The following is a 15,253-nucleotide window of genomic DNA, read 5'->3' on the forward strand; positions in this document are numbered from 1 at the left end:
AAGGCCACCCTTGCCAGGGCCGCCCAAGGCTGCCCAGGCCGCCCAAGGCTGCCCAGGCCGCCCTGGCCTGCCTAGGGCCGCCCCTGCCTTGGCCCCCCAAGGCTGTCCAGGCTGCCCTACCAGGGCCACCCAAGGCCGCCTAGGCCGCCCCAGCCAGGCCACGTCCCAGGCCGCCGCCCAAAGTGCCCCAAGCCGCCGATCGATGTCGACGCTGTCCAATGCTTTGAGCCGCGCACGCTACGTGTGCTCTAGGTGCGCTGCGCACCCTCCACGCACTCGCACGTGCTCGCGCTCGCGCGCGCCAGCGCGCGCTGCTCTGCGACTGCGGCGCTCGGCCTTACGCCGCGCGCGCGGGTAGTCGCCTACGCCTGACTCTGCGACAACGACATCTACTCACTACCAGGGCCGTCCAACACCCAGAACGCCCAAAATCTTACTCGTCCAGTGGGCCACTCAACGCCCAGATTTGCCCAGCCTCGTCACGATCTGAATCCCCGCAACCTCTTCACGCACTACGGTGCCGAGGTACATCTGAAGTGTTCTCCGTCCAGAAGTTTCCATCGAGAAGTTTCCACCGCCGTTAGAATTAGATTTGGTTTGGATTTCCCATTTCATCTCTCTCTTTCGAGTGTTTCTTCGTGATACTAATTTGCATGTTGATTTCCGTGCTTAGGCATTGTCGCGGTGGGTGAAGATAGTACTCCCGCCCTCGACGAGGGTCGGAGCTGCACCACCAGTTTTTAATCAGTTTTAAAGTCCGAATCCGACCGCGTGTATTTCTGTGGCTGTTTTATCCCTCCCAACAAGCCCGTCTATTACCCGTCACCATCCATCCGTCCATCGCCTCAGTCACCTTTCCTTAGTCGTCCTACGCCACCAACAGATTGATTCCGTTCGGCCGTAGACGTCCTCGTCGCTCCGACGAGGCTGGAGAGGCCATCGTAGCCATCACCAGGCAACTCCCATACAAGCTTGGAGCTCGGCACCTCTCTCGAGTCGGGGCCTACACGTCCGATGCGTTGGGCATTCTCTTGCATCGTAGTTGCATAACCCACTAGGGTTAACTATCGGGCGACGACATCGTCGTAATCCAAACCATCATCACTTATCAACACCGAACCATCATATTTGGTTTCTATCGGACGTCATCCCGGACGACGTCCGACATCATCAGGTCTGATAACTCGCAAAATATTATGTTTAATTGATAAACATTACATTATATTATGTGTTTTAATGGACATATTTGCATGTTATCATATATAAATGGAGATAAATAACTTACACTTGGATTTTATTATTCGTTCTCATTTTTATTATTTTTTACATGGTATTTAAACTGTCTTCATTGAAGAAATATTTTTCACGGCTTTAAATACTTGGCTAAAGGTTGGTAAAGGCTTTCCTAATTTGTCTGGAATTTTTCGATATTTTTAATAATTTCTGACCAATATTTAGCCAAGAAATAATTTTACTAATTTAAATAATACATGTTTTATTTATTTGGCATTTTATAATATATTAATATTTATATCACATGGCATCCAGATCATTCGCCCAAAGTTGGGGCGAATAAGTAGATGCATTTTTTAATAATAACAAGTGAGAGAAAAAAGAGAGCACTATTTGCTCATTATGGCATCGTAATGCTCGATGCCATAATGTGCGAATGATTGTCTTAAAAGGCACCACCGTTGCAAGGGCGGCGAGAGAAAGGTACAATTTTTTTTTTTTACTTTAGTTTAAGTTTACTTTTTTGTGCAATAAATGCACATGCTAACTAACACACGTGCATTTAAAAATATGCAGTCAGCTCACCTTTTTGTTTTATTTTAGTCTAAATGAAAACGGCCACGCGACGTGAGAATTCTCAACCGTTAAAAGGTATAGTCTCTCTCCTTCTTTAACACTAATGGTTTCATTTTTTTCCACACATAGCGACGTGGCAGCGTGCTATCCGAGAATGGAGAAAAACAATGCGACCAATTAAAAAAGGCATTTTCCATCTGAGTGGAAGGGATATAAAAAACCAACGCCCTAGATTTTTCCTCAGTAAAACGATGATATATTGAGATCTAGACGTCGGATTGAGCTTAAATTTTTGAGGGCATGTTCCTCTTTTACATCTCTACGATCCATATGATTGGATCTTTAAATAGAGGTTTGGAAAAGGTAAAATTCACTTTTTGAAGCTCTCCACAAGGATTTCGCCAAGAAGGACACACGAGTTGCTTTGGAAGTCAACAGATCTGGACTCATCATTATAAATTTTAAGTTTCTAATTTGTGTTTTGAACTTCTTCTTGAATAATTCTAAAACGCCAAGGCATGTACATGCCCTTTAAGTTTTTTTGAAATGAAATTAGCATTGCATTTCAATTTTGATTCGAGATCTGGCTTTTAATCTTTAGTTTTAAGTAGATTGGGAATAATTGTGCATTTTTAGACTTTTAAAATAGGGTTGGATTTCACTTTTCCCCTAAATTCTTCACTTTCTCTCTCTAGGTTAATGCGTCTATTTTCTCTCGCTAGATTTCAAAATGTGTTGTTTGTAAATTTAATTCAATATATAAAAAACTTAAATATAAAATTTCATCCAGAAATTCGTCCATCTTGAAATCCAATTTTAAAATCTTCTTCTTAAATATGAATTCCAAATTTTAATACATAGAAATTGTCTTAAAATTTTATCATAATTGGGAAATGATTAATCTGAATTAATCTGATCCTGTAATTAAAGTTATCCTATCTTGAGTGTCTTGACTGAAAAAATTAAAATTAAAATTAAGTTTTTTATTTAATTTTGATTAATTATGAACATAATTAAAGTTTGTTAAGGCCAAAATTAATTTATTCTTGAATTAAATTATATAAAATCAGATAAATATTCTTGCTTAGTGCATCCCTGTGGTTAGACCCCTTGCTTGCTCTATACACAGTATTTAATGATTAAGGGTTATTATAAATTTTATTGGATAAGTCTAAAAGCCCAAACAACGACGTATTTACGTATCAATTTTAGGTTTATCAATTGATGCCTTGCTGGGGAGGCACGGTGAATTTATTTAATTATAAATCAAGAATATTTATGTCTAATGTGCCAAACTATTCTTGATTTGAACTTTGCATTTATTCTAGAATTTTCAAAAGAAATAGTGAAAATTTAGAATTTGTCATTTCTTTCTCCCTTATGTTGACTTTTTGTTTGGCTAAGCTGATTGTCTTTATTATTTGTGTGATTTATATTTCATGAGCTGTAGGAGATCTTTAAATCCTCATTTAGTGCACCTTGAGATGATCACTAGAAGTCCTAGTATCTATAATATTTTTGAGAGTTCCGAATGAGAAAATCAACAAATCGGTGAGAGAATGGAGGATAACCAAAATAGTAGAGTTGAACAAGGAATGAGAAGAATGAGATTGAGAGATTATTCTGATCCTGTAGGGAGTGAAACCTACACTTAAATTTCTGGTCCTCTACCTGAGAATGTCAACTTTAGAATTGACCCAAGTATGATCAATCAACTACCTACATTTTATGGACGATTCAATGAGGAACCTTTAGAGTTTTTAGAAGAGTATAACCAGATATGTTCTGCTTATAGTTATGCAGCTGTTCCTAGAGAAATTCTCAAACTTAGGCTATTCCAATTTGGTTTGAAAGATAGGGCCAAAGAGTGGTTCAAAGGAGTAGGTCAAGAATTTCAATCATGCAGTGAGATGCAATCTAGTTTTTTAAATAAATTTTATTCTTATGGAAAGACCACTTCAATTAGGAAGGCTATAAGAGATTTATATCAAGGAACTGACACCCTTGGAGAAGCATGGGAAAGATTCATGGCACTTACTAGGAAGTATCCACATCATGGAATTCCATCTCTTGAGTTCAATTTTTTTATGGGGGATTGAATGATCAAGAACGACACCTAGTAGATATATCTAGTGGAGGAATGTTCCTTGATACTCATGCAGATGAATCCATGAAACTTATGGAAAAGTTAGTGGAAGATTGGACATACCGATAAAGTTTTTCATACACTAACCGAAATACAGGTCCAAAGCGTGAAGAAATCATTGACGTCAAAGCAGTTAAACTAGAGATCATAATGGATAAATTGGAAAGAGACATGAGCAAGATCGGTAAAACAATGGAAGATATGAATAATACTTTTAAATCTTTTTTCAGGAAACTAAGGGAAAGACAAATGCATCTAAGGGCAACAAATTTTCTAACGTCCCTTGTTGTTTTTGTTCTAGTGAAGAACATTCTAATGAATCTTGTCCCATGGTTGAACAGGTCAATGCATTTGGGAGACAAGATGCAGGACATGCTCAATGGAATGCAAGACCTAACTTTGCCAATCAGAATTGGAGCAAAGGAGCAAACAACAACTTCGCATCAAAGCAATTTGCCCCGCAGCAATATCAACCAAAATTTCAAAATTACTCTAAATCTTTTTACTCTCATCCTAACAACTATAATGAAAACACTAACTCAACTTTAATCGATTTTATCAAGGATGCAGTAAGAGAGAAAGAGCATGCATGAAGAAAGGAAGATGTTAATGCAAACTCAAGAAGAGCTTAAGAGAGAGATTGAAATGCTCAAGCGAGGACAAGGCGCACAAGCACAACAACCTGCCCTCAGAATGAAAGGTAAATCGGAAGACATCCTTCTATGAGAAAGCCATCCAGGTCAACTCCCTACTCAGCCTAATATTAATCAGAAGAATATCATGTTGTGTGCAGATAGGAATTTAGAATCATCATGGTTTTTATCTTCAGAAAATATAAATGAATCTTGCATTAGTGAAGATAATAATGTTGCATCAAGCACTAGTTTCATGAATAATTTTTTGTATAATTCAGAAGAAGATACGAATAAACAAAATGATGATGAGCAAGTGTATGCAATTTCAAAACTTAGAAATGGAAACGTTTTACTAGACCCTCATGAAAAAGTTGTATGCAATTTCACTTTCTCTCTCTAGTTTAATGCGTCTATTTTCTCACTCTAGATTTCAAAATGGATTGTTTGGAAATTTAATTCAATATATTCAAAACCAAAATATAAAAGTTCATCCAGAAATTCTTACATCTTGTAGTCCAATTTTAAAATCCCCTTCTTGATTATTAATTTCCAATTTTAATACATAAAAGTTGTCTTGAATTTTTATCATGATTGGGAAATTAATAATCTGATCTAATCTGATGTTGTAATTAAATTATCCTATCTTGAGTGTCTTGACTGAAAATATTAAAATCCGACTTAAGTTTCTACTTAATTTTTATTAATTATGAACATAATTTAAGTCTATTAAGGGCAAAATTAATTCATTCTTGAATTAAATTATTTAAAATCAGATAAATATTCTTGCTTAGTTCTTCCCTTTGGTTAGACCACTTGCTTGCTCTATACACAGTATTTAGTGATTAAGGGTTATTATAAATTTTATTGCATAAGTCTAAAAGCCAAAAAACGACGTATTTACACATCAATTTTAGGCTTATAAAGGCCACAGTCGTTGGGTCATCCGGTGTCCTGGCCTACACGATGGTAAAATAGACTATGCTTTAAATCCCATATCCAAATTTTCTTCTTAATGATGTACTATATAAAAATCAGAGAGTAATATCATTTAGATTAAATACAAAGCCACACCTTTTTCCGCAGCTTTCAATCCTGTTTGTGATCCTCTGTGTGTGCCGATGTATACCTCGCATGGCGGGCTGGGCATAATATTACCTAGCACTGGCCCCTTGCTGCCTGTGCGATTGCTTGAGCCTTGTGCTTGCTGGCTTGCGTCTGGCTTGGGCGCGCCTGGTCGGCTCCTTCGCTGGCCCCGGCCCATTAACAATTTTTTTTATATATATAACATATATATTTGTTCATTTCATTATTAATATTATTTCTATTTACTTCTTATAATTATCACTCATACTTCGTTTTATTCCCTGCAATAGCATAGATACATACTAAATAGATTATTATAAAATTACAATGTCTTAAACATATGTTCACTAAGAAATATTTAGCTTTGTGGAAGAGGCATGAAAATGACATAAAAATGTATTATTTTATAACTTGCTTTATTCAGTTCATGTGATGCAAAATGTTATAAAACTGAATAAAATCCAAAAATGACCTTAAAATATTTATAATTACAGGTCACATTTAGGGTTTATCACGCCCGTGCCAAGCCACGCGCGATTAGTGACTAGTTGTGATAGCCGCAACCAGACGCGGCCGATGTAGCCGCAACCATGACCTGCGGTCGTCACTACCCACCGCAGCCAGCCACGACAACCGCCAGCAGCTATGGCCGACACAGCCACAGTCATGACCAACAGCCATCATGACAATCGCGACTAGCCGTGTTTGACCAAACCGCAGTTGTGACCTATCGCGACCATTGAAGCTACAGCCTGCGTTCGTGACCAGCGACTGTGACTACCTGCAGCAAGCAACCACAACCAGCCACGACCCAAAGCTGTGCTCAGCCTTAGCCTGTGGCTACGACCAGCCGCAACCAACGGGTGCGACCAGTCGCATCCCATGGCTACAACCAGTGCAGCTGGTAGATGCGACAAGTCACTGTGACCTGTCATCGTTACACCGCAACTGCATCATCACTATGCGTCATTGCCGTTGTCGCACCCTGGCTACCGGTGAGCTACCATTGAGCGCCACTGAGCCACCATCGCACCACCCTTGAGCCGTCGTTGAGCTGTCGTCGAGCCATTTCAGAGCCGTCATTGACCAGTCGCTAAATCACTGAGTGGCCAAGCCACCACCAAGCCATTGTCAACCGACACCGAGCCACCATTGAGCCGCCAACAAGTCGTTGCTGAGCTGCCGGCAAGCCATTGCTGACCCGCCGTCGAGCCACCGCCAAACAACTGTCGAGCCCTACAGAGCTAATGTTGCCTCCTATCTCTAAGTCGTTGCTTGATTTTGTCCCGCCTTATTCCAGCATCACTTCTCCTATGCCGCAATACTACCGCCAACTAAGCGACGCCGTGCTCACCTCCCGCACAACTCCACCAACTCAGCCCACTGTTTCCTATATCGATGATAACACCCTAATTTCTGTCTTTATTTCATGTTATTAGCATGATTTTATGCATTTAAAGAGCTTAAAATGGGGTTGTTATCATATATTTACATGAAAATAGTGTTTTCTAGTGATTTCTAATTTTTCCCTAATTTTTTGTTAATTCTATGAATTTTAAAGGATTTATTGAAGTTCGAAACAATTATTTTTGAATGAAAATGGCATATTTAATATTTTATTTCGACATTTATCAGCATAGGAATGAATCCGTGAATTTTCAAGAATTTTCTAGATTTTTTTACGAATGTTTAGGATTTTTCTGAGATTTATTTGAAGAGGAAATGTATTTATTTCAAGGAAAAAAAGTATATTTATAATAGAAAAAGAAGTATTTTTATTATTTTCAAACTTTCAACGGCCTTTTTGGGAACTTTCGTTGCAAAAAGACCCTAAAAACAGCTCTCGGTCGCCACTGCAGGCGTAAAGATCCAATTTAAAATTTTACAGGGTTTATTACAATTTTTAAAATATATATTTAATATTTTTAGGAGAAATCGGAGGAGAGAGAGTGCGCTAGGGGCATATATGCAATTACTTTTGGGCGGCGTCCAAAAGCAATTCCAGGCTTTTTAAGGACTTTTCTGAAAAAAGGAGGATTCAAAATGCGCCAGCCAATGAGAGAGCGACACGTCATTGCGTGTTAAAATACGAAATTAATAAATAAATCAATTTTAAATCCAATGGACTAAATTGGTTTAAAATTGATTTATTAATAACTTTTGATCCTGAAGTCCGATTGAGATGATTTTTTTATGTATTTGTTCGTCTTGATCCCCTCTTTCTATCTATCATTCAGATCCAGCCTACATTGATAGATAAATATTAAGTACTAAACGGGGGTAAAATGGTGATTTTTACCATATAACGTAAGTATAAAAGCTAAATTTCGAGAGGGGGAGCTCATTCTTGATGGTTCTCTATCACAGCTGCAAGACAGAGAGGAGTCCCACCCTGGATCAAGTTATCTGGTACTTTTTCCTTGATTGTATTTGGATTTGTGCATTTTGAATGAGATTAGTTCAATTTCTTGTTTCTTCTTCTTGGTTTTGATCTGAAATTCTAAATCGCTTGGCTTGAGCGGCATGTACAAGCCCTGATTAGGATTGAGAGGAGAATTTGATGGATTCAACTAAGCATTCAACTGCATTCCAAAGAAAAACTCTAAAAAAATTAGTTTTAATTCTTAGGAGATTAAATTACCCCCATTTCAGTTCTGAATTATCAAAGTTGCAAAAACAAACCAAACGCAAATTAAAAATTCCCTTTTAACCTCTCTAATTGACCTCTTGGATCCTTTTATTAGGATCAAAGAAGCCATTTTAGAGCTCCATATTTCTTCTATTCATCTCAACTCTTCTACCCCCCTTTCTAAATTCTCATCTAATTAGGGTGACTTGATCCTCATTGAAGATCAAATTCAGTTTAATCACAGTGAAACGACCAATACAATCACCAAATTGAATTCCTTACTAGCTTCCCTTGGACGACACTCGTACTTATCACTATACGTCTTAAGTGGAGTTCTTATAAATTTTATTGCATAAGCCAAAATCCACAACGACAAGGGCTAAAAATTGCATAGTTTTTACCCCTATTTTCGGCTTATCAATCGACCAACACCTCAACTTTGGGACAATGTCATGAAAGAGGTACCTCGTTCCCCTAGCCCGCCAGCTAAATTATCTTTTGTGGTGTATCTTTTTTATTGCACTCCACCGCGCTCAGGTTAGAATATATGAGAGGATACAGAGACTCAAAAGAACCTACCGAGCGTCTTCCATAGGTACGGGTCGAACCAGTTTGTAACGTGAGAGTACCAATGGACTTAGTCTGTTTGGTGCTGCAGACACCCTCGTCGCTCGACGAGAGTCAAGAGGTCACCATCCCCATCATAGATCGCCCGCATCGAACCCCAGAGCTTCGTGCACTCCATGAGTCGGGGCCTATACTTACATCCGCCTAGGAGTCTTTGGCTCACATAGTCCCATCTCCTCAGATCCATACCTGGCAAAGGACATCTTCGACGACGCCTAGTATCACCTTGGTACTTGAGCTTCGCACCCAATACCCAACCGGATGAGACTCATCATCAAATCGGTATACGAGCATCATCTCGGTACGCTCAGGATGATGTTATCGACATTGTCCTGCATCATCTTGGTATCAGAGTGAGGATGTGGTCGCTCATAGTACGTCTTCGTACCCGCATCATAGCATCTGCATTTCATCATTTAAAAAATGCCTCTAGGATCCTTGAGGAACTAGCCGTGGCTGATGAGACACGATCTAGCAGGTGGATGCCATCTAGAGGTTTTACCTACTCGCGATGAGCTGACTCATCACCAGAGGAGAGAGGCAGCCCGACACGCCGCTCAGAACACCATCCTCCAATGCCCAAAGGTGGTGCATCACCACCGCCTTCGGAACCCTGACGGACTGCACCCATTGATGACCATAATTACGTCATAAAATAATCAGGTAATCCCCATTAATCAAATCATTATTTGCAAGCATTAGTTCCATATTTTACAAATCAAAGCATGATTTTTACTAACCCCACTTGATTCAGAGAATCAAGTGGATTGGATCTTATCTTTTATTTAAATGACTACAGATTTAGATGAAATCCAACAAGGAAGGCATCTGATTAAGCATACTGATTTATCCTCTATAAGATGAAGGCCATATTTTCAAAGGGCTGAAAATCACTTGGGCCAATCCTAAAATCCCAAGAACCCCAAGAAGCCCAAGAGTTGTGCCCAAGAGAGGAAACCTATAAATACTCTTTCAAAGAGTTATTTGAGGTTGTCTAGAATTTCAGCTAAAACAGGTTTAGGTCTTCAAAGAGTAGAGTTCTACAGACCCTCCAAGAGATGATGAGCATTGGAGTTGGGGAGAAGAAGCAAGCTGACGAATAGCTTGAGCAAGAAGATCACATCCTCGTCGAAAGGGTCGTGACACAAGGTATGTGTGATTGCTCAGTTTCAGTCTTGTGTAATGGTCCCTCTAAGACAATCTAGGTTGGGTTGGAAAGAACCAATCAGTGTCTTTCCAACATTTCCAACTAAAATTGTTTATTTGTTCTAGGTTAATTTAAAGTTTATAATTCAAAAGTGTCCTTGTGTTCCCTCCATTCCATCCAATTCAATCTTCACAATCCATTTCCATCACCATCCTCTCCACCGATTCACCCATCTTCACCAGATCTTCAGCTTAGCAACCCAGTTCAAGCTGCACAAGCAGCAGCCCCGCGTGCGCAGCCCTGCGCGCAGAAGACCATGTGCAGCCAAGGTCGCACGCTTGGTCTGCTCTCGCCCAAGTTATAGGCAAGAGCCTCTAACTGAGCAATTTTACAGGCGAGAGCCTGTAATTGCTCAGTTCCATGTGAAGATAATTCTAAACTAAATCTACTGAAGATACTTTCTATAATCTGTCTACTAAAATTCTATCTTTAACTTACTTATTAAAGATCATTTCATTTCTTATGTACTGATGATTATCCTACTCCATTCTTCTTGATTATTATTATATAAGTTGCTTAGTGAACTAAAGTTGAGATTCTACAGACACCTTTGTTGTAGAATCATAGTAGTAAATAAATAATAAGAAGTTGATAAGACAAGTTAAACTGTAAGAAAATTACAATCTCATTACCTGTTCCTTGTGGTTTGACACCTTACTCGCCCTATGGCTGTGAGGTTAATTATATTTGTTGACTATCTCAATACTCACACGACTAACTAGTAAAAACCAGTAAAAAACACCATAATTTGAGACTATCACCCACTGATAGGGGTGCCGCAGGATCGTTTGGCCCTCGTAGACACACTTGCGCCCCATCGCGGACGAGGATGATCCCAACATAGCTCCTCATAGTCACTAGGGACCTCGTCTCCCAGTGACAATGAGAAAGGGGCGACGATGAGTCGTCGCCTGCACGGGAAAGACCCTATGAACGACACCGCATGCGAGGCTCCCATCACACGATGCCGAGGAGCAGGACACAGTCAATGAAAACTGCAGCAATATCTTCGACCCTAGGAGGATCCAATTGAGGACTGGGATATCTACCTCCGCACCATGAATGCCTTCGCCGAGCAAGTGGAGCGATTGCTGGCCCGATAGACCATACCACACCACCAACTGCTGCTCTTGCAACTGTGGCACTTGACTGAGTTCATGACCCACCACGGGTCGCGTGATCACAGGAGTGCCCTCGGAGCGCGTACGACAATAATGAAGCAAATGAAGATAGGTGGCGGGACGAGGCACGGAGACACCCCCGTCCTAATGGTTATCTTGCACGCGTCCCCCAAGATGTCTGTGCTCGAGATCGCCGGGGTCCATGAGTCCAGTATGGCCGTGGATCTAAGGTAGATCCTCTGGCCTGCCAACACGACTATGTCAGGCCCCAAGATTAACGCTACGACAAAGATGTAGGGGCTCCTTGATATGTGCCACCACGTGTGATACCTGACATATGTGCCCCAGATGATGGTAAACCCCAATCATGTATTGACCCCGATCACCACCCGATCGCGCCTCGACGACCCGTCAGTCGCCATCTCAAAGAATACCTGGTGCATGGTCAGCACTCAGATGACTACGAGCATCAATGCGAAGAATATTGAGCTCGAATCCAGAAAAGCATCTGAGCTGATGTCTTCGTCTTCAAAAGGTCGAGGAAGCTAAATGAGTTTATTGAGTGGGAGTCAAGCATGAACTCCTATTTCCTATGGTAATGCATGAACGACGACTTGTGCATCAAATATGCGGAGATGAAACTTCACAAACAAGCCAACATTTCTAGGAGAACGAGCGAGTCACAACAAAGTGACAAGGATGGACTGAGATTGCACAGAAGCTGATTAAGTACATGCGATGACAGTACCAGATAGTGAAGCACATGGAGCATCATAGAAAGGAGGTTGTCGCTCACACTACCTCTTATGCCCCTTAAGCTACCCTATCCGTGACAGCATGGACCTTGCAGATTGCCAGAGGGCAAGGGAACACCCCACCCACTTCAATGGGCTGCGCCCTAGCTGTTCAGGGCCATTACTACTGATACCACGGCACGTAGCATGACCGTGAACCAAGCACATGTCACATGCTTCAAGTACCAAGGTAAATGGCACCGAGCTAGTTAGTGTCCATCTTTGGCTCTCCATATTGATATGGGAGATGCCGAGCAGGACCAAATAAGAGAGATGGAGCAGCTACACAATGATGAGTATGTTGTAGACAAGGAGTTCACAACTGCATACGAATCACCCGACACACGAGTCAGGTAAATTCAGATCATTGATGCTTGTGTCACTGCAGCACTCGTTCCAAGCCCTATTGGCCGACAACTTGCCAGCATGGTGGTCAACTGCCCTAGCACTAGTGGGTTGCAGGCCCCACATCGAGTGTCACCGCACGTTTCACCTGCAACTCTTCCACCAAGGACGGACATGAGGGCCGATGCGGCCCTTCGCACATCGATCATCTACATGTTTGTCAACCTTAGTGACAACGTGTGTAAGTTGATCATGGACAGAGGCAGCTGTATCAATGCCACATCCAACAAAATGGTCGGCCGATTGGGGTTGACAGCCCTGTCCCACCCGGCTCCCTATGCCGCCTCATGGATTAACGTTTCATCACTATTGGTGAAGTAGCACTGCCACGTGCCATTATAGGTGAGCACGTATGATGAGAACATCCTCTATGACGTCCTTCCTATGAAGGTAGGAGGCATCATCTTGGGTTGTTATATTACTAGACGGACGAAGACGTGTTCATTCATGCATCAAGGATGATGGGTTATGTGGTGCCCTTACACCAGGAATGCAGTAATGAAGAGTGCCCCGACCAAATTGGTCGGGCTAACAGTCGTCCATCATCCCGCGCTTCCCAGAGAGTGGGAACGCGATAGCGACAACACCCCACAACGCTCAGATGATTGCGTTGCTTACCTAGTGGCCCGCGCAGCCCGCCTAGAGCAAGGGCGTGCCGTCCTGCCAAGACTCACCCAAGAGAGTTGGAGTATTTCCCCCAAAAAGGGATGGTATGACACGCATGTGCAACGACCATCGTGCTATCCCCTACACAATAGTCGAGAACCATTGTCCTACTCCCTATGCCAAGCGCGCGCTGAACTCCCTGGTTAGTTGCCCCGCCGGGTTGACACCTATGAAGGCCACCTTAAGGCATGTTCCTCGTCGACCCACTGCAGTAGTACATGAAGAACGTCATGGTTTTGCATCTGCCCTGGATGTTTTATCTTTTCATCAGCATTCTCATGCTAGGACCACGAGTCTTATTGCATCGTACAAGTAGGCTGCTGACTGGCATCGCCGATTCCTAGTGTTTGACGTTGGACATCGTATGGTGGAGAGAATTAGACCAGAGAGTTATTCTCTGAGGACGACACCAAAGCTACATATTCGTAGCGACGGCCCTTCCTCGATCCTCAAGGGAGTGGGCAATCCCGCCTACGTTGTCACCATCCCTCCCTTGCACGGGATTAGCTCCACATGTAACGTGGCGGACCTGGTTCTGTACCAAGCCCCCTTTCTCCCCCTTGACCTAGCCTTTCTAGACCAACTCAGTGCGATGGAGTTTGCCTCGACCACTACCCGGTACTATTGCTAGACTGGCATGAGTCAGTCAAAGCTATATGGAAAGAGATAGTTAACCATGCAGTAGGCAAGGCCTTGAAAAGACTCTCAGTGCAGGGATGGGAACACACATGTGCAGGTTCTACATGGAAGTCCAAAGATGACCTACAACGCGGACATCCAAATATCCATCAGCCGTCGCTACCTACGACCCCAACTTGTGGGAGCTGAGTTCTTCCAACCCCGGGAGGATTGATGGAGTAAGAGATCCCACTCCAGAAAGGATGAGACGGAATCATACACAATCGCCGTGACAACAACCGGCTCGAGCCTTGCCAGTTCGACACACCAAGAGGAAGGCAAAGGCACTTCATCACTCATAAGTTTTTGGCCATATCTCCATGCACGACCCTTCTTTTCCTCGCCAACCTGATTTTTTTTAACTATTTTGTGTTTTGTTTTTGTTAAGAGGGGTCCCAATAGTAATGAGCCCCCTCTTATGGACCCCTGGTTAGGGCTCACCACCATCCTGATATAAGCGATGGTGAGGGTGCCTTAATGTTTAAGAATAAGACTTTGTTAGTCTATAATTTTTTTTAAAAAAGATGAAGAAGGTCGACGACATCTTGAGAGAGCAAGAAAAGAAGGAAGAAAGAAGAGAGTGAAGAGAAATGGAAGGAAAGGAGAAAAGGGAAGAAGACTACACCGCCGCCACCATTGCCACTAGTGCAACCGATCCTTCACTGTCGGGTCCCTACACCGCCGCCATCAACAAGTTGTCCTTCCCTCCACGGGTGCACCTGCGCCCATCCCAAGTTGGGTGCGCGCCGCGATAAGTGGTGACAATTGTGACCAGACGCAATCGACGTAGCCGTAGTCCCAACCCGGCGTGACCCCCACGACCAACCGTGATAGCCGTAAACAGCCGTAGACAATGCACCCACAACTGTGACTTGTGGCTGTCCTGGCCCATCGCAGCAGCCGCAACCAGCCACCATAGTAGCGCTCAGCCGCGTCTTATGCAATTACAGCCACGACTACTGGGGCCACTGAAACTGCAGCATGTGGCCGCAACCAATGGCCGCGGCAAGCCACAGCCAATAGCCGCAACCAGTAGCAACCCGCGGGTGCGACCAGGCATAGCTCGTGGCTGCAACCAGTGGATATGAGTCGGCGCATCTCGCGGCCATGACCAGCATAGCCGGCAGACATGACCACTGCCTTCATCCGGTTGCTGCGACCTGCTGTCATTGTGCCGCAGCTACCTCATCCCATCCTCTTTATGCTTTACTGGGGCACCCCATGCCTGACTTCATCCCGCCCTCCGCTAGCGTCAGGTCTTTTGCGACGCCATACTGCCGCCAACTGAGCGACTCAACATCACATTTCTTGTGTCGTTCCCACATCCAGCTGAACTCCATCGACTCAGCCACCTAGTTCCTGGATTGACTAGCCCCTTGACTCTAGGACGATGTCACCAAAGAGGTACCTCGCTCCCCTAGCCTACTAGTTAAATTATATTTTGTCATATAGA

The sequence above is a fragment of the Wolffia australiana genome, chromosome 12 (assembly GCF_029677425.1).
Source record: "Wolffia australiana isolate 7733 chromosome 12, ASM2967742v1".
In the NCBI taxonomy this organism is placed as follows: Eukaryota; Viridiplantae; Streptophyta; class Magnoliopsida; order Alismatales; family Araceae; genus Wolffia; species Wolffia australiana.